This window comes from Podarcis gaigeae, assembly GCF_964106915.1.
Source record: "Podarcis gaigeae genome assembly, chromosome: 6".
In the NCBI taxonomy this organism is placed as follows: domain Eukaryota; kingdom Metazoa; phylum Chordata; class Lepidosauria; order Squamata; family Lacertidae; genus Podarcis; species Podarcis gaigeae.
In genome coordinates this window covers 40870307-40889038 of record NC_139682.1, presented here as the reverse complement: position 1 = coordinate 40889038, position 18732 = coordinate 40870307, and the positions used below count along the sequence as shown (strand labels likewise).

Here is an 18732-nt window from a genome sequence, read left to right as displayed (position 1 = left end):
AAAAACATATAAACATGTATAATTTCAAAACCTTTTTTCCAAATCTTACTTCTCGGACTTCCCCTTCCCTCCCCTTCTCTGCATCCCTGTTTTAAAATTTCTTCAACAACCCTTCAGACCAATTAACTAATCACTTATTTTCTTTTTAAATTTCTTCTGATAATCAATCAATCAATCAATCAATCAATCAATCGATTACAGCTGTAATTCTATATTTTCCTTTCCCTTGACATTTTAACACTCATCAATATTACAACAGTTCTTAAGATATGCTTTAAATTTCTTCCAGTCTTCTTCCACCGTCTCTTTCTCTTGGTCACGGATTCTGCCAGTCATCTCCGCCAGTCCCATATAGTCAATCACCTTCGCCTGCCATTCTTCCAGCGTGGGTAGTTCTTGTGTCTTCCAATACTTTGCTAAAAGGATCCTTGCTGCTGTGGTGGCATACATAAAAAACGTCCTATCCTTCCTTGACACCAATTGGCCGACCATGCCCAGGAGAAATGCCTCTGGTTTCTTATAGAATGTACATTTAAGTACCTTTTTAATTTCATTATAAATCATTTCCCAGAAGGCCTTAATCCTCGGGCAAGTCCACCAAAGGTGGTAGAAGGTACCTTCAGTCTCATTACATTTCCAACATTTATTATTGGGCAGATGATAGATTTTTGCAAGCTTGACTGGGGTCATGTACCACCTGTAAATCATTTTCATAATATTTTCTCTTAAGGCATTACATGCCGTAAATTTTATCCCGGTGGTCCATAACTGTTCCCAGTCAGCGAACATAATGTCATAACCAATGTCTTGTGCCCATTTTTCTCATAGCTGATTTGACTGTCTCATCTAGTGTACTCCACTTCAACAGCAGGTTATACATTCTTGATAGATTCTTAGTATTGGGTTCTAACAGTTCTGTTTCTAATTTTGATCTCTCCATCTGGAAGCCTATTTTCCTGTCTTGTTTAAACACCTCCATTATTTGATAATAATGAAGCCAATCTCGTACCTTAGACTTTATTTTCTCAAAACTCTGTAATTTAATTTTTCCACTCTCTTGCTCTAAAATTTCATAATATTTTGGCCATTTAGATTCCATATTGAGCTTTTTCACCTCCTTAGCTTCCATTGGTGACAGCCACCTAGGGGTTTTATTTTCCAACAAATCCTTATATCGAATCCAAACATTATATAGTGCTTTCCTGACAATATGGTTTTTAAATCCTTTATGAATTTTTACCTTGTCATACCATATATATGCATGCCAGCCAAATGTGTTATCAAACCCTTCTAAATCCAAAATGTCTGTATTCTCAAGAAGTAGCCAGTCTTTCAACTAGCAGAAAGCTGCTGATTCATAGTGAAGGCACATCCCTTCCACCCACCCTAGGTATTAATTGGGCAGTAGCTCCTGAAATTAATGTGCAAACTCATTACTTTTCTGAACATCTGTTGCATGCCCATTGCACAGGGCAGTGGAACAGGGGTGTCATCATTGCTCCAGTTCTTCCCATCTCCTCATTAAGCTGGAAACAGACAAAAGTTTCCAAGAGAGGGTAGAGCCATCTTTTCCCCATTATTTACACCAAGGGTGAGGAACTCTCCTCATTCCTGTAGAAGGCCACCTTCCCTCTCCTCACTTTATTTGTGGTATAGATCATCCTTGTGAAATATCACTGGCCCATCTAGTCCAGTATTATCAGCAATGATTGGCAGTAGTTTAAAACCCGGCATCCTCTGCATGCAACCATGTGCTCTACCACTGAACCAGGGGACATTTCCCCAAATCTTCTCCTTTTTATTCATTCATTTTGCTGTGGATTTTTGCGTTTATATTGATGTTAGCTGCCTTGGGCATCTAGTGTGAAAACACAGGCTATAAATCATGGGTAGGCAAAGTAAGGCCCGGGGGCCGGATCTGGCCCAACTGCCTTCTCAATTCAGCCCACGGACGGTCCAGGAATCAGCATGTTTTTACATAAGTAGAATGTGTCCTTTTATTTAAAATGCATCTCTGGGTTATTTGTGGGGCATAGAAATTCATTCATTTATTTATTTTTTTCAAAATATAGTCCATCCCCCAGCAAGGTCTGAGGGACAGTCGACCGGACCCCTGCTGAAAAAGTTTGCTGACCTTTGCTATAAATCATTTCCATTATTAAGCAAACAACACATATATACTCATGGGGGTGGGATTGGTGACAAAGTAGTGAAGAAAAAGGTCATTGGTCAAAAATAAGATGGCTGTCTAGGTTATACACAAACACAAGGGAAGCCTTGCTAGATCAAACCAATAGTCTACCTAGTCAAGCATCCTGTTATCACAGTGGCCAAGCAGATGTCTATGAGAATCCCAAAAGCAGGACCTGATGATGATGATGATGATAATATTTACTTGTTTGTTTGTTTGTTTGTTTGTTTGTTTGTTTGTTTGTTTGTTTGTTTATTTATACCCTGCCCATCTGGCTGGGCTTCCCCAGCCATTCTGGGTGGCTTCCAACAAAATATTAAAATACAGTAATGCATCAAACATTAAAAGCTTCCCTAAACAGGGCTGCCTTCAGGTGTCTTCTAAAAGTCTGGCAGTTGTTGTTCTCTTTGACATCTGGTGGGAGGGCAGTCCACAGGGCGGGAGCCACTACCAAGAAGGCCCTCTGCCTGGTTCCCTGTAACAGCGAGGGAACTGCCAGAAGGCCCTCGGAGCTGGACCTCGGTGTCTGAGCAGAGCGATGGGGATAGAGACGCTCCTTCAGATTACTGGACCAAGACCTGAGTGCAACAGCACTCTCTCCACTTCCGATTCCCAGCAACTAATACTGCCTCCAACAGTGGAGGAAGGACATAGCAATTGACAGACCATGAATGTGTCTAATCCCCATTTAAAGCCATCCAAGGTGGTGGCCATCACTACTTCCTGCAGGAGCAACATCCACAGTGGACATTGGTTCAGGTCCCTGTCCTCTTTCTTACACACATGGTGCTGTGAGGTCTTGGGTTAGTCGTTCAATAGCCGTACCTTGTTTCATCTCTTTGCTTATTAAAATGGGGTTTGAATGGCTCCCCCCAGCTCTCAGAGACACGGTCAGAGACTGCACTAATGAGAACGGAATGATGAGCGGCTGTTGTGTCGGTGAAGGCAGGGCAATTAATAGGGAGCTGGCTCATTTCTGAGAAAATGAGCTGCAATGGAAAAGAAGGTTAAGGGAGGGAGGGGTGCGGAATAGCCTAGAGGTGTGAACAAAGAGGCCTGGGGGAATGTGATGAGAGAGAAAGGGACCAGGCGGGGGGAGCAAAGGTGGAGAAAGCGATGGAGTGTGTCTTCAGGATCTGATTGATGATTCCTTTCCCCCTCCTCAGCTCCTCCTCTAAGCTGAGCAGAGAGGAGACCAGAATCATCTGTCTTCATTACATCATCCAAATAGGCTCTGTCAGTTTACACTGTAAAAGTAATCAATATTCCCTTGCGGCCAGCAAGCTGCCTGTCATGCTTTAGCAAGTAGACCCCACCTCTGGTATTGCCTGTGGGAATGGGGTCTTCGCTCCCAGAGGCACATTCACTCCTCTCCCTCTTTAAACATGCACACACACACACACACACACACACACACACTTTCCTTTCATCAGCAGTATGTGACTATGTTTAGCTGTACCTCACTAAGGGAACTGTGCTGGGTCAGTTATTGGAGTACTGCCAACAAATATATGATACGGTTATGTTAGATGGTTCAGAATTGTGCAAGGTGTCTGCGTGCCTCTTCATGAATTTGTGTGTGTGTCAAATTATTTGTCAAATTTTAGATTTGTTGACAGTACTTGGGACTCTGCATGTATAAGTTAGCATGTGTGCCAAATGGGCCCAGATTCCAGCTTTATAGATTTTTTAAATCCTAGTTTCTAGTCCTCATGGTCTCAGATTTAAACCTGGTGGCACAGGTTTACTTTACAGCTAATATCATGGTGAAATTGCTACCACTATGGTATCATTTTCCCTGTTAGAGGTGTGTGTGTGTGTGTGTGTGTGTGTGGGAGAGAGAGAGAGAGAGAGAGAGAGAGAGAGAGAGAGAGAGAGAGAGAGATGCAGAGCATGGTGAAGGGTGAGGAGTGGATAGTACTCACCATACAAAATCTTAGGGTTCCCAGAGCATCTAGGAATGAGAGACATGGCCAATTCTACTTCGGCTGGCTGGAAATTCTTGTTTTTATTTTTAAAAAGGTGTGCTTCTAGTGTAGTGGATGTGGCTTGCAGAAGCAGCCCATCTGATATGCATCATCTAAAAATGCAGTTCCTCAGATTTTGGAGTTCTGGGACTCCAAGCATATTGGGACCTTCCACTCCCCTCCCTTTTTTGTTTAATACTTCTAAACCTCCATGGGGGAAATTGAATTTTTAAATAACAGAAAGAACCTAGGAGTTTAATGCAGCAATGGGCAACTTGTTCTGCACAGAGAAGCATATCTGAAATCTGTCATGAGCTGAAGGGATGCAGCTAAGGTGCATAATTCCGTTTCATGTAATTTTGATTTTATATAATTCTATTTTGCATAATTAAGGCAATTTGCATACCATCTCCCTGAATGTGGCCGGCGCCCAAGCACCATTGGCAGACAGGCTGCTCCTCTTCCACATGGTTCCAACTATGAAACTGATGCCCTCAAAGGTGAAAAAATATGAGTCAGAATTGGACTCACCTGACCCATATTAACAGTCCACAATGTGAGAAGAAGCCCAACATGTGCAGGAAGCATCTGAAATGTAACACTGAAGGACAAAATAAACACTAATATCTGCAACACAGGGGCACTGGGGCTGGCGTACAGCTGGCTGTTTCATACATTACAGGGCAATAAACCTGGGTTTATACTTGACAGGGAGCTATAGCCAGTTCTGGTTCCCTGATTACTTTTACCTGTTTTCATTTGTATTTGCTGTGAAAATGTCTGTGCTTTTTCCGGGAGGCTTTTGAACGTCCCAAGTGCATGGAACCAAGGCACCATTAGCTGTATACAATCTATGCTGATCCCTGAAAGCACAGATAACACAGCCTAAACCAGTTACTAGCAAAAAACAGAAGCAAACAAAAACACCACTGTGTTAGTTGGCAGGTACCACTTTGGCAGAAAAACCTGATTCCCTTTCTCATGTAGAGCTGTGATTTCTGGAGGAAACTACTCTCTGGATGTGGTCTGAAACCCCCTTGGTGCACCAGACATAGGAAGGGAGATTCATGCAATGAGGAGGAAGAGGGCTGTGCCACTTGCCCTCAGTACAGACATCTGAAGAAACGGGGCCTGTGTGCATAGAGCTCTATGCATCTCCAACCCTGTGCGGGCAGTATTCCAGATCACACAGAAACAGAAGTAGCAAGGCTTCCCTTCTTCAGATTTCCATGCTCAAAGTGCAGACTAGGGACAAAACTAGGCCTTTTTTCACCCAGGTCAAAGACCCAGTTTGGCACCCACCCACCCATGTGCATTTGTGTACACACACATGGGCTGGGAGCCTCAATGGCACCCCTCTGGAGGCTTCACCTGGGGCAAAAATCCCAGCTAGCTTCCCCATAGCTATGGATCTGGTACAGACATCAAGGGGCACTGGTGGAAAGAGGGACAATGTTGGGGGCAAGGTGGAGAGCATGGTCCTGCTTTCCCTCATGGAAACACTTTCATGTGCATAATGCATGAAGGGGGCCTTAATAACATCTAAGAAGATAGTCCCATGCTTTTTGTGTCAGATTGCTTAAAATTACCCAATAAGATTTTGCTGAAGTGGACAGAGATCTTTGTTTCTTTGTTCCCATCCAGTCACAAATCCTGCTAGTGCCAACACACACACACACACACACACACATACACACACACACACACCATTCTCCATCAATTAATGAGAAAGAAATTGCATCAGGCAATCTCCAAACAGGAGAGAAAATTTTGGCGAAATTCTCATAAGTGGGATGAAAGGGTTTTGTCGTGCTTATTTATGGGGTAGCTGAGGGATGCTCCTGAGTGCCCTTTTCTCCCGTTCCACAAAACATCTCACTTTACACTCCTGCCCCTCAATTAAAAACCAGGGCAAGCCTTCCTGTGTTAACTCCACCCATGGGGCTTTTTCAACTAAGGATGACTGAGAAGCGGGAGAGTGTTGTTGAAACGTTTACTGCAGGGCTCGCCAACCCTTTCTGAGTCTGTGGGGATATTTGCAAACTGGAGAAATATCATGGGCAATGCACAAACTGCAATCAGGTATACCAGGGTAGGCCCGAGTAGCTACACAGGTTCCCACCCGGTTCTGCTGTCATGAGGGCAATTCAACCATTCTGAACATAGGAAGTAGTCCACAACCAAACACAAATTTATGTGTCAGTGTAAAGTTACCGTATTTACGGGGGAAGGGCTTGGGGGCCTCGAAGCACAAATGGGATCCTCCTTAATGAGGGTCCTGGTTGCACTCGGGCCCCCGGGACACCCCTGTAGGGTGGCTTGTAGCTAGGTGTGGCCCAATAACAATAACAATAACAATAACAATTTATTATTTATACTCCGCCCATCTGGCTGGGCCTCCCCAGCCACTCTGGGCGGCTTCCATAAAAACCCAAAATACAGTAAAATATCACACGTTATATTAGGCCTGGGGTTGCGCCAGGCTGTTTTGGCCAATCAGGGCAAGTGGCATGATTCCTGAGGCCTATAAAAGCAGCAGCGTGATTTGATTGGGGGCACTTGCTTTGCGATGCTGAACATCCACCCTCCCTCCCTAATTTTAGGTCTTTGGCCTTGCTTTGGATTGGGTTGCCTGTTTTGGAGCAGGGGCTGGGTAGGAATTTTTTCCATTGGGCAGATTGGCTGTAGCCACTTGGTTTTCGCCTACCCCCTTAGCAATCGTCACAACTTTGTAAGGTTTGGTGGTTAGGCATTGGCTTATTGAAGTATATGGGAGGGAAGGTGCGGCCATCAATTGCCCCTCCAGAAATAGGGTATTCCGATAAAGGAATCTGGGGGCCCTGGATTTCGTCCGAAGTCCACTTGAGGGGCTAGGGCCATGCCAGGACCACAGGAACCCCGGGGTGAGCTTCGGTTGATCTGCATCGATGTTGTTCCCTCGTTTGGTGTTTACCCTTTCAGACTACTAGCCAGAGAGGCAGGAGTCAGTTATAGTCTGTTGCCAATGCCTAAGCCAATACTGCTCACTTTGCTGTAATTAATAAAGTTGTGGCCTAAAATTTTGCCCAATAACTTAAACTAAAATTTAAGTGTCAGTGTGAAGTTATTTATGGGGGAAGGGCTTGGGGGCCTCGAAGCGCAACCAAACACAAACCACAACCTGTCTTATTGACTATAATAGGATGCTTCTTTCAAGTCTAATTTGAGCAGTAGCAGAGGCACCCTGTGAGTGCTAGGGAAGGCCTCTGGAGGAGCGTGCATGCTTGAGGGTGCCGTGTTGGTAACTGCTGGCTTTCACCAAAGAAAAACAGACACGCCACTCTCGGCCACCTTGCAACAACAAAACAAGCTCAAAAGCCACTGACGGTCTAAAGACATTCTAAAGTGCCCTGAGAATGAGGCAGAAAAAACTGGAAGCCTCTTTAACAGAAAACCTTTGAGAAATCCACAGCACTAGCTCATTCTGAAATTTTTGTTTTGTGGTCCAACAACCCCAGGTATGTGCATGTACTGGAAATGGCATTTGTCTCCCTGTCCACCTGCCATGGTGCTCAGTCCTCACACAGTAAGACAGAGAGTTAATAAAGCACAACAATAAAGGTCAAGATTCAATCATCTGGTGCTGCTGGGTATGAAGCAAAGAACAGAAGGCATTCAGTGGCTCCACAGGCACAGACACAGTTGAAAAGGAATAGATAGGGGTACAGGGCGGGCACTGTTCAGAACAATGGCAAGACGAGCTTGCAGTCTGATGTGGGAGAAAGTGATTAACTCCTTTGCAAAAGCCAGAGCAGGTTTTTGTCTTTATGACTTCCTTGCAAAGCGGACACCTATTGAATGGGGCGAAGAAGCTGGAAAAATGTAATATCTTGCAAGAGACATAACAACTGACTGGGGGCTTTCGCCCCTTAGCTTATTGCAGAATAAATGTGTTTTTCTCATTCATTGTACACAGTCCCATCTTGTTCCTTCAGGGCTGTACTTTGCTGCGGGGGATATCGCAGTTCCCAAGCATTCAGTGCGCAATGTTAACTACGCAGGAGAAGGTGCTGTTTCCAGTGTTGACATCGGCATGGCCCCACCCGCTAGTGTGTGACAAAGAGATGGAACCTAGGAACAGGCTAGGTGAAGGGGGATAAGCCTGAAACCAGTCTGGAAATGAATAGCCCAATTTAATTATTAACTATGAAACTATGAGGTGGGCTGGATTGTGGGTAGGGGCCTTATTTTTAAAAAAGAAAATTGTGCCGACATTTTAACTGGAAAGAGATGGGGATGAAATTTGATTCCATTCACATTTAAAGCAGAAGTTACCTAATCCACACAATATGCAAAATGAAACACAGCAATCCTTCAAAACTTGCACTGCTATGGATTTTGCAACGTAGTTTTCCAGGCAAGTAATGTGTATAAAAATGCATATACAAGGGTAAAGTGTGCATATAAATGCAAATATTACTGAAAATAATATAGAAAAAATCATTGTATTAGGGAAAAAATTTTGCAAGAGTATGTACATTGGGTAAAATTGCTAACAAAAACGTGGTGTGTTAATTAATGTAAATTAATGCTGAAATGCTGGTTGATTTTCATGAGAACTTTTTATTTAAAAAAACCCAAAACCACTCACAAACTGATGGGAGAAATTTGGAGAACCCAATTTAAGACTGAAAAAATGAGGGAGAAACTGACATGGACATATTCACTCATCCCTGTAACAGCACCATAAACTTAACCCAGAGAGACAGCAGCAGCTCAAGTAGACACACTTCACACAAGTGTGACTAGGTGGTGGAAATGCTCTGGCCTTGGCAACTGAGCAGATTAATCCAACTGACTACAAAACTATCCTTTCTGGCCTTCAAACCTGCATCTCCTGAGCAGGATGTAAATCTCCAACCTTTTGTTGATCTGAAAGGAGTGACAGTAATTTGCCCCAGCTGGAGACCTTTCCGCCTGGTACACAGAAGATGTTTAGATGGTGAGATCATCCCTTCCAGTCGACATGAGTGTCTCCCTCACACAGGCAAAAGGCTCACCCTAAGGCAAAGCACAAATCAACTTTCTTATTCCCAGTCCCACTACTAAAAATAAACCAGCTGTCACCCCCGGACAGTGGCAACACTATAGCTCCTTCAAAGCACCTAGAGAGCTCAGGATAAATGCACAGACCAGGATGCCTGGAAGATGGCTGCAGTTGCCAGAAGCTACAGTGTTGCTTATAATTAAGCAGCAAGACCTGGGACATTAACTCCCCTTGCTTCTTGTCATGGAAGAAAAATAGTCTGCTAAACAGAGCTGCAAAAAGAGAGAGGTTGGATTCAGTTCCTTACTCTGATGAAGCGGGCTCTGGTCCATCGTGATAAATCTGCGAATCCACAAGACACTTCTTTGTTTTTGCTGCTCTGCAACAGGACTCCATCCCTCCTCCCTCTGTGATCTTGGACAATGCACTTAATAGTGCTGTTTGCATGTAACGATGTTGCCTCTCTGTACCGTCTCAGTGTTCTGGGGTAGGTGAATAAATTCAAACATAATACCTACATTCAGGGCACTATAGCAGGGTGAGGAACCTTCATAGTGCCTCTGGGAATGCACATAGAGAATGTGTAGGTATAGGCCAACTTGTGCACCTGACTGCTGAAGACCCAAACCAGGTGGAGAGAGGAATGACTGGAGGGAAATGCCCCCCCCACAAAGGTTTTGAGAGCTGCTTCTTAATTCAGCAGCAATACATTCCCCAGAAGTCCTGGCTCCTGTGTTATCCTAGAACCCACACACCTAACCTAGCAACAATATCCCCAAACCCTGCACTGTGATCAAGGAAACTGCTGTGCCCCTTCTCCTCTTGCAACCTGTTGCAATCCCACTTAGAAGACCCTTCCTCTGCAAAACCTCTCCCCCCCCCCGCCTCAGGCAACGCCAGGGTGATCCATACTGATTTGGCACACTGGACATCTGAACTGGTTTCTATTACGAGCATCCATTTGTCATGTAGATCTGGTATTTTTAAGGGCAGATTTATTTGGGAGAATTCTCACATCCAATTTCCTCTAGTGATGGCTCTATTAGGCCATGTGTGACAGAGATAGAGGCTCCTGTCCTCCCGCTGCCACTGATGGAATTTGATTCCATGGCACCAGATTCTCAGGGCTGCAAACACATTCTCTCCCTTGATTAATGCGAGTAATTTCTTCTTGAAAGAAGGCTGAAATGAGCAGCCAAGGGGAAGCGAATGGTGAAGGCTCCCCCCCCCCGCCCCCACCTCGCCTTCCTCTCCCCATCGCTCACTGCTGATTGCATTTCTCTGTCCCTGGGATGGGTTCAGAGATAAACAAAAACTCTGGACCAGCTTCAAAAGTAGCAGAAGGTATGGGAGGCAGGAAGCACCTAATGCGGGGGGGGGGGCTGGGAGTTTGCAAAGGCAGTTGGATGGCAGCAAGCTTGAAATTTTGGATGGACCTCTGCCTCAAATGACTGCGGAGTCTATCTGCTCATCAATCTAGAATGCTCTTGCAGTGTGATGTCAGCATTTCAGGCACCTCAGGAACGGGGATGCTGTAAACCATGGGTTGGCAAACTAAGGCCTGGGGGCCAGATGCGGCCCCATCACCTTCTAAATCTGGCCCACGGACAGTCCAGGAATCAGCTTGTTTTTACATGAGTAGAATGTGTCCTTTTATTTAAAATGCATCTCTGGGTTATTTGTGGGGCATAGGAATTCATTCTCCCCCCCTCCAATATAGTCCGGTCCCCCACAAGGTCTGAGGGACATTGGACCGGCCCAGAGCTGAAAAAGTTTGCTGACCCTTGCTGTAAACCCTGGATGAAACTTCACCACATCTCTACTTTACATCCCTCATTCAGCAATTAGGTCATTTTAGATACATACACACACACACACACGCGCACACACACACACACACCACACATCCAGGCAAGCAAGACGCAGCTCAAGGACAGATTCTAGGCAGGCAAAGGCCATTGAGGAAGGTGCAAAGCAAGGCCAGGCAAGGGTGTGACCTTGGAAGAGTTCCTGTTCTTGAACCCCAGAGTCATGGCTTCTGAGGACTGTATCTGCTGCGGAGCCTGTACCATTGCCTGTCCGGATAAAGATAGCTTTCTTACTAACAAGTAACAGCCTCTGTTTGCATGTTTCAAGCAGGAGCCAGGACACCAAGGGAGTTGGTTTAGGAAACAGTAACCTGCCTGTTTCAGAATTTGTTGTAGTCTTTGTTTAAGAAAACTGTGCTTGGGATGTGGCTCAGCTGTTTCAAAGCTTCAGGTTGCAACTCTGAGCTTCACTCTCAAGCCCTGTCCAGATCGACTCAGAAGGTAAGGGCAGCTGGGCTGATGAGTTCTCACCCAGATTGCTGCAGATGTTCACTTGAAAGATAAATAGCACCGCTGAGGCACTCGGTTGCAGGAGGGGGAATTGTTCTTGACTGTTCAGGTGTTCTCTTTTGCTTTATGTGTTGAAATAAATGCATGGCGCCTGTTATACATTCCTCTGTATGAGCAGCGGAAGGGCTCTCAAGGTTGGCAAACGAGAAAAAACCTTTCATAGTTTATGAAGCCAGGTTTTTGTTGCATTCATAATTAGCAAGATCTTTTCCAGGACATGAGGCTTCAATAGACCCTTTGCCACTAATTAAAACAAATACACTGAACTGTATCCAGCAAAGTTGCCCCGTTTCTTCTGCCTGCACAAGGGGACTTCCTCTCCTTCGCTTCTCCCTGTCTGTTCTGGGGGTTCTCCAACCCTCTCTGGAGCACATGGGGGCAGGGGTGCTAACTTGAATAAAATATTGGGGGGCCCAGGTAAGTCCTTCCATGCGTAATTGATCAGAAGATGTGGCCTGCACACACCATTTGACTAGCAATGCCCACCAACCGGGGGGGGGGGGGGAATCCAGGCCCTCAAATATTTTATGGAGGAGCAAAGGGACCTTGGCCCCTAGAAGAAGAAGAAGAAGAAGAAGAAGAAGAAGAAGAAGAAGAGGAGGAGTTTGGATTTGATACCCCGCCTTTCACTCCCTTTAAGGAGTCTCAAAGCGGCTAACATTCTCCTTTCCCTTCCTCCCCCACAACAAACACTCTGTGAGGTGAGTGGGGCTGAGAGACTTCAGAGAAGTGTGACTGGCCCAAGGTCACCCAGCAGCTGCATGTGGAGGAGCGGAGACGCGAACCCGGTTCCCCAGATTACGAGACTACCGCTCTTAACCACTACACCACACTGGCTCTTGAGCTGGCTCCTATGCACGGGGGGCAGAAGGAAAGGAAGTCCAGTTGAACAGATGGAAATCATTGTATAAACAGGATGACTTCGCTGGATACAATCCATATTTTAAAAAGCCCCTGAAATTAGCATGAGTTGACCCACCCACCCCAAAACTAGATTTGTGTTTTTCTAGCAACTTGTATAAATAGGCAAGAGTGGTTAGTTTCCTGACAATATAAGAATCTACATTAGATATTATCAGCGCAGCTGATATTATGGGACTGCCTTGACCTAGTTCAGTAGAATGTGAGCCTAAGTCAGTGCACAAAGGATTGCATCCAAAGAGCAACAAGGAAAGCATCATGCTTTAGCCATGACATGCAGGGATTGCTTGCATTCACTACACTATACTTTTTAGAAAATGGTAGCAAAAGCTGACAGCGGCCCTTTGCACCCCGTCTAGACAAGGCCTAGCAGGAATTTTTGGCATGGCTTACAACAAGGAGTAATTAGGCACTTGTCTGCTCGTTCCTTGTCTTGACAGACTGTTGAGAGCAACGCGCAGTCCCGCCATTGACTGCCAGAGCCTCCTAGGCCCTCGCATCATCCTCTCCCAAAGGAGCAGCAGTGCAGCTTTCCTCCTCCTTTGTTTATTTTTTAAATTGAAAAGGGGAAGGAGACAAATGCATGGCCGTCTGGCAAAATGTCAGCAAGTGATTCAGAGAGAAGGCAAGATGAAGGCAAGGAGAGGGAGCCAGCCCACACAGGAGACTTGCTTCTGATTTCCAAATGTCAGCATGTCCTTTAATTAAATGCTGATTAACGAGGGACAGTCTCCCTCACGCCAGAACGGGGTGGGTGCTGGTGCTGGTAGTGTCACACTATGCTGAAAAGGTTCCCTTCCTGTCACATACCCCAGGAGAAAAGTCTCTGGTGCTTTAGGTGCAGGACCAGGAGGTTTGGGGAGAGGAAAACAGATACTCTGGGGACCAACAATCTGGCAGTTGGAGGACAAGTCATTGGGGAGCTCCTGAAGAGCCAGGAGGCCTCCTCTGGGAAACCAAAGGGCATTCATTCCTGCTCATTATACAGTGGACACTCAGGTTGCGAACGTGATCCGTGTGGGATACACATTCACAACCCGCAGTGTTCGCAACCCACGTCTATGCACACGTGGGTTGTGATTCGGTGCTTCTGTGCATGTGCAAAGTGCGACTTAGCGCTTCTGCACATGTGCGACTGCCAAAACACAGAAGTAACCCATTCCACTACTTTCAGGTTTCAGCAGTCCGCAACCCAAAAAAACACAACATACCTCATGTTGCGGATGCAACATGAGGTATGACTGTACAGTTTTAGGAAGTATCTTAAGTTCTTTCTTGAATAGCATCAATAGCCTTAGCGTCATCATCAGGTAGGGCAGGGATGAGGAACCATTTTCCACACAAGGGAAATTCCCTTCCATGGCAGTTGAGGCCAGAGGCAAAGGTGAATAGAGCAATATGAACAAACAGTATCCTTGTACAGTAGCCTGATTTCTACCCACATCCCTTTCTGACTTTCCTTCAGGCAAGCGAGGACCATCAGAGTTCAAGGGCGCATTCCAGTTAAGTTCAAAAGAGGGTATGAAGCAAGGCTGGTGTAGGGAGTGGCCTGGGAGCCAGACAGAGAGGTTCCCTGGCCCCCTGAGGTAGAGAAAGGCAGCCCACCTCAACTGGTGGTGTTGGGGGTACTAATGAAGGGAGCAAACTGTCTGCTTGCACTGCAATGCGTGTCTACTCAAGAAGGAGCTTGCACTGCAATGCGTGTCTACTCAAAAAGGAAACTCCACCAAATTCTGCAGGACTTCCTGTCACGTATAAGCAACCAGGCATGCCTCTAGTCAGTAGGGGGCAAGATTGAGACTAACACTTTGCACCCTTGGAAAGGAGAGCCTGTGAACAGGTGAGTAGGCCCCTTGCCACTCTGAGCTAGAGCTCATTATTATAACAGCATAAGAAAGAGCTCAGTTGAACCAAACATCCTGTTTCCCACAGTGATCGACCAGACACGACATTCATCCTCTCCTGCTGTTGCTCCACAGCAACAGGCATATGAAGGAAAGTTTCATATATCCCAACTGGGAGAAAGATGGGATATATATATATATGTACACACCCTATGCCACCTTAGCAAGTAGTCCACAGTTGATTTTCCTCCATTAATGTATGTGCTTGTATATTATATTCCCTTTAAATCTATCTAAGCAAGTGGTCGCCACCACATTCTGTGGCAATGAATTCCTCAGATTAACAGTGGTGCACCACACAAATAAATACTGGCTTTTGTCACTCCTCAAACTACTTCAGATACATTTCATTGGCTAAATCCAGGTTTTCTCCACCCAGTCTTTCCACACTATACATCATGTAATAAGCCTCTATTCTAACCCCCCCCCACCACCACCACAAAAAAAACCATCTTTTTTTCTAACCCAAGAAACCTCCCAATGTGGTAGCTGCTGTGGGTAGAAAGTTGCTCTAATGCCCTGATCATTTGGGTTGCCCTTTCTGCACCTTCTTCCAGCTCTAGGAGATGGGGTAAGCAATACAGTGGTACCTTGGGTTAAGAACTTAATTCGTTCCGGAGGTCCGTTCTTAACCTGAAACTGTTCTTAACCTGAGATACAACTTTAGCTAATGGGGCCTCCTGCTGCCGCCGTGCCGCCGCGTGATTTCTGTTCTCATCCTGGAGCAAAGTTCTTAACCCGAGGTACTATTTCAGGTCTGTAACCTGAAGCATATGTAACCTGAAGCGTCTCTGTAACCCGAGGTACCACTGTACACAGTGTTTCAAGTGCAGATGTATAATAAATACATTACGATACCACAATAGATTTATAATAAGTGAATTGCAATATTTTATTACTTATTATTACTTATTTGCATCCCATCTTTCCTTCAATGAGCTCAAGGTGGTGCACACGGCTTTCCCCTTGTCTCTATTTCACCCTCACAACAAACCTGTGAGGTAGGCCAGGCTGAGAGACTGCAACTGGCCCAAGCAAGGCCTTTATGTTGGGCAGGATTCCTTTTGAAGATTGCAAATGTCCTTAAGGCTCTGGTATCTTCTTCTGCACCCCCAGTGTCCCGTCCCCCGTCCCCTCAGTGTCCTGTTACTGCTACTAAGAGTGGGGGAAGCAGCAAGAGAGCAAAGAGTGGACCTCTTCCCACATGCTGTGGTGCTGACAAATCATCATCATCATTATCATCATCACACACACACCCTCCTCTATTAATTTTGTAATATGTGATTCCATAAATGAGGCACGTTTAAAGTCCCACCTCGTGCTATCAATAGCAGTCTGCTTGAGCCTTCAGTCAGCTGACCCCACGCATCAATCCCTGCCTACCAGGCGCTAGGATGAATCCCTGCCATCTGGAGGAACAAACATCAGAAGCAGACCTCCTGCAGACTGAAGTCTTGTCAAGGCAGAACTCGGCATTCTCTGCGAGCACCAGCTGAGTAGGTGTGTGAGAGTAGGAATGTGTGAGACCTGTTTCTATTTCCATGGGATTTTCCATTTGTCCACCCACAGGCTCGAACATCTCTGGAAGCTTTAACAGGATGCTTTTATGAATTGCCAAAGTACATTGGAAGCACATGAAAATGTGCCTCGGAACGAGCAACTGAACACAGGTGCTTTCTGGCTTACTCCATTGCTTTTCAAGGTACCTATATGCCAGTGTACCTTTTATGTCTTGTCTGAGAGCCCCTGCAGATGTCCTTTTCACTGAGCATTCATCATGATTCATACTCATGATGTGGGGCGACTAGATGCAATCACACTTTAAATACCATTTGTGCCTGCAAAACTTTTGGCACTGTCATACTGCTTTGTGTGCAATCGGGACATATCTGTAGCCTCCTACTAAAATCCTGTAACTTTTCATACAGCAAATGTTCTAGGTTTTTGTTAAAAAAATAGTCCACTTTTGCTGCGCTGTAGTGCAAGAGTGCCCCTCCAGAGGGCAATAATGTGCTGGCATTGGCCATGTTCACCCCATACATGCAAAACACTATGAAACCACTTTAAACAGTGATGGTTTTTTCCAAAGCATTCTGGGAGCTGTGGTTTCTTAAGGGCACTGAGGAGGCCCTTATCCCCCCTCACAGAGCTACAATTCCTAGAGTTCCTTGTGAAGAGGGGTTGATTGTTAAACCACTGTGAGAACTGGAATCTGTGAGGGGTCTCCTAACAACTCTCATCACCCTTAACAAACTACACCTCCCATAATTCTTTGGGTGAAGCCAAGCATTTTAAGGTGGCATCGTAGTGCTTTAAATGTATGGTGGATGTGGCAATTGAAGAAGTGTTGCAGAACTAAGAATGCAGAATGATCTCTAGTATAACTCCAATGTGGAGTCCAGTATAACTCCATCACCAATGTACTATTATTCCATCGATGACATGTTCCAGAATTCACCTGCGAAAAACACTGGTCCAGAGGGTACCTGAATGTGCCTTCCATAATGATTCATTCCAGCACAGTCCTAGGTGTGTGTTTACTCAGAAGATAGTTTCGTGGGGTGTGACTCCTAAGAAAGTGTTATAGAATTTCAACAATAAAGCTCCAACTAGTTTCTGCAAGAATGTGCAAATGCAACTTCTGATATATCAGTTTAGATGCAGTGGTTGTTTGAGATAGCTATCTGCATCACCAGAATTACAATATCTGGGTTAGAGATCAAAATCTGTCCAATTACCACACCACCCGATAAGTGTAAAAGTCACTGTCACACACCTACTGCAGCAATCTTGAGCTGAGTGAGCATACACATTGAATCAAGAACCACATCTCCCGTTTAAAACTCATTTAAAAAAAATAAAATAGCCGAGGGAGTCAGCTCTCTGTGCTTTGAGAGTTGCCGTTTGTAAATGTGTCATGTGACCATCATGTGACAATAACATTAAGGGATCACTTCAGTGTCTTCCTCTGACCCTGAAGCAGGGTATGGCATCAACATGAGCAGTGATTTCTTGCCATATGGCACTGCCTTATTCTGCTCTGTTGCTGAACTTCATCCCTCTGCCCTTTTCGTTGCTTCTTGCTGCAGTTTTGAAGAAACTGCATATGTGGCCTCATAAACTAGCATCCCTTACCCATTTTAGAGGGGGCTAGGGGCATTTATGCTGTGTCCCACAGACTGACAGAGAGAGGACACCATTCTAGAAAGAAAACATAGGAAGCTGGTGCCTGTGTTTGGCAGGGAGGAGGAGGATTTGAAACAGCTTATTCAACACGGGTCCCTGGGCTGATTTTATAAGAGGCTGCATTGCAAATCTCCCTCACAATAGAAACTTTGCTGCAATCCTACGTCTGAAGAAAGACTTGCTTGTCCATGGACACACACGTACCTCCACTGGGACACATGCTCATCATTTTTTACTATGGAGATCTCAGTGCAAAGCATTAAATCCAGAACCTACACACATGGACACCCCTGGATATCACATAACCTTCATGCCATGCAGAAGCCAACCTTCACCCAGAACTAACAGCCTTAACAGGTACCCACCCACTGTACCCTGAAGTATCTACTCAGCCTCTGCACCGAGCATTGCCAGGAACATTAAGAAATGCACAAATCAGCTGAGCGTTGTAAGCTGTGGAGCGAGGGGACAAGATGAATAATTTTTAGATGAAGCTGAATTTTTTCCTTGTTTTTAAAAATGAAAACAATAATACTAATAATCCTGGCGCTTAGCTTGCATCCCCAAGGCAATTGCTTTGCATTTTCGGCCTGTGGAAGAAACCACGTACCTCTCAGCAGCAATCCCTGTCAGGGGCCATGTCATCTAACTGTCAGCAGGGTCTTCCTTTCCACTCACACTGAGCATCATCATCATGTTCCTCTCTGAGCAAGGAGGGTAGTTCAAAGCAGTAACTTAAGGCTCTGAGAGCAGGACTGGATAGGTGGACTTGGCTGCGCAGCCATTGGCTCAGCTCCTCGGCAGCTGTGCTAGTACGTTAGGTTGTACATGCCATCCCTCGCCTCAGTTCCCCTTATTCCTGTGTCACTGTCCTGCTCCCTTTGGTGCTGGGAGGAGGAGGAGGAGGAGGAGGAATTAAAAGACTGACTTCTTCCCCGGGCGAAAAAGCGAGTGTGGAAAGGCAGCACGTGTCAAGTCTGCCCTCAAGCGGCTCTGCCTGGAAATGGTACCCGGAGATGTCCAGCTCCCCTCAACGATACGGCTAGTTTCTCTGTGGAGAATGCCAGCTCCTTCCATATGCATGGATCTTGTTTCAGCATATGGCACCAGAGTTTTAATTTCCGGGGCTTGATGCTTCCCATGGCAAACAGCAGCTTTT

The 18732-nt window shown here is 45.5% G+C and overlaps 1 protein-coding gene across 1 annotated transcript in view; it reads right to left on the bottom strand.

Annotated features, from left to right (window-relative positions):
* BLACAT1 (BLACAT1 overlapping LEMD1 locus) overlaps nt 1-18498 on the bottom strand; it is an 82274-nt gene extending 63776 nt beyond the window's left edge. The window contains exon 1 of the transcript XR_014565925.1: nt 18184-18498. The gene's annotated coding sequence lies outside the window, so the exon portion shown is untranslated. The remainder of the gene's footprint in view (nt 1-18183) is intronic.
* Nucleotides 18499-18732: the final 234 nt, after the last annotated feature.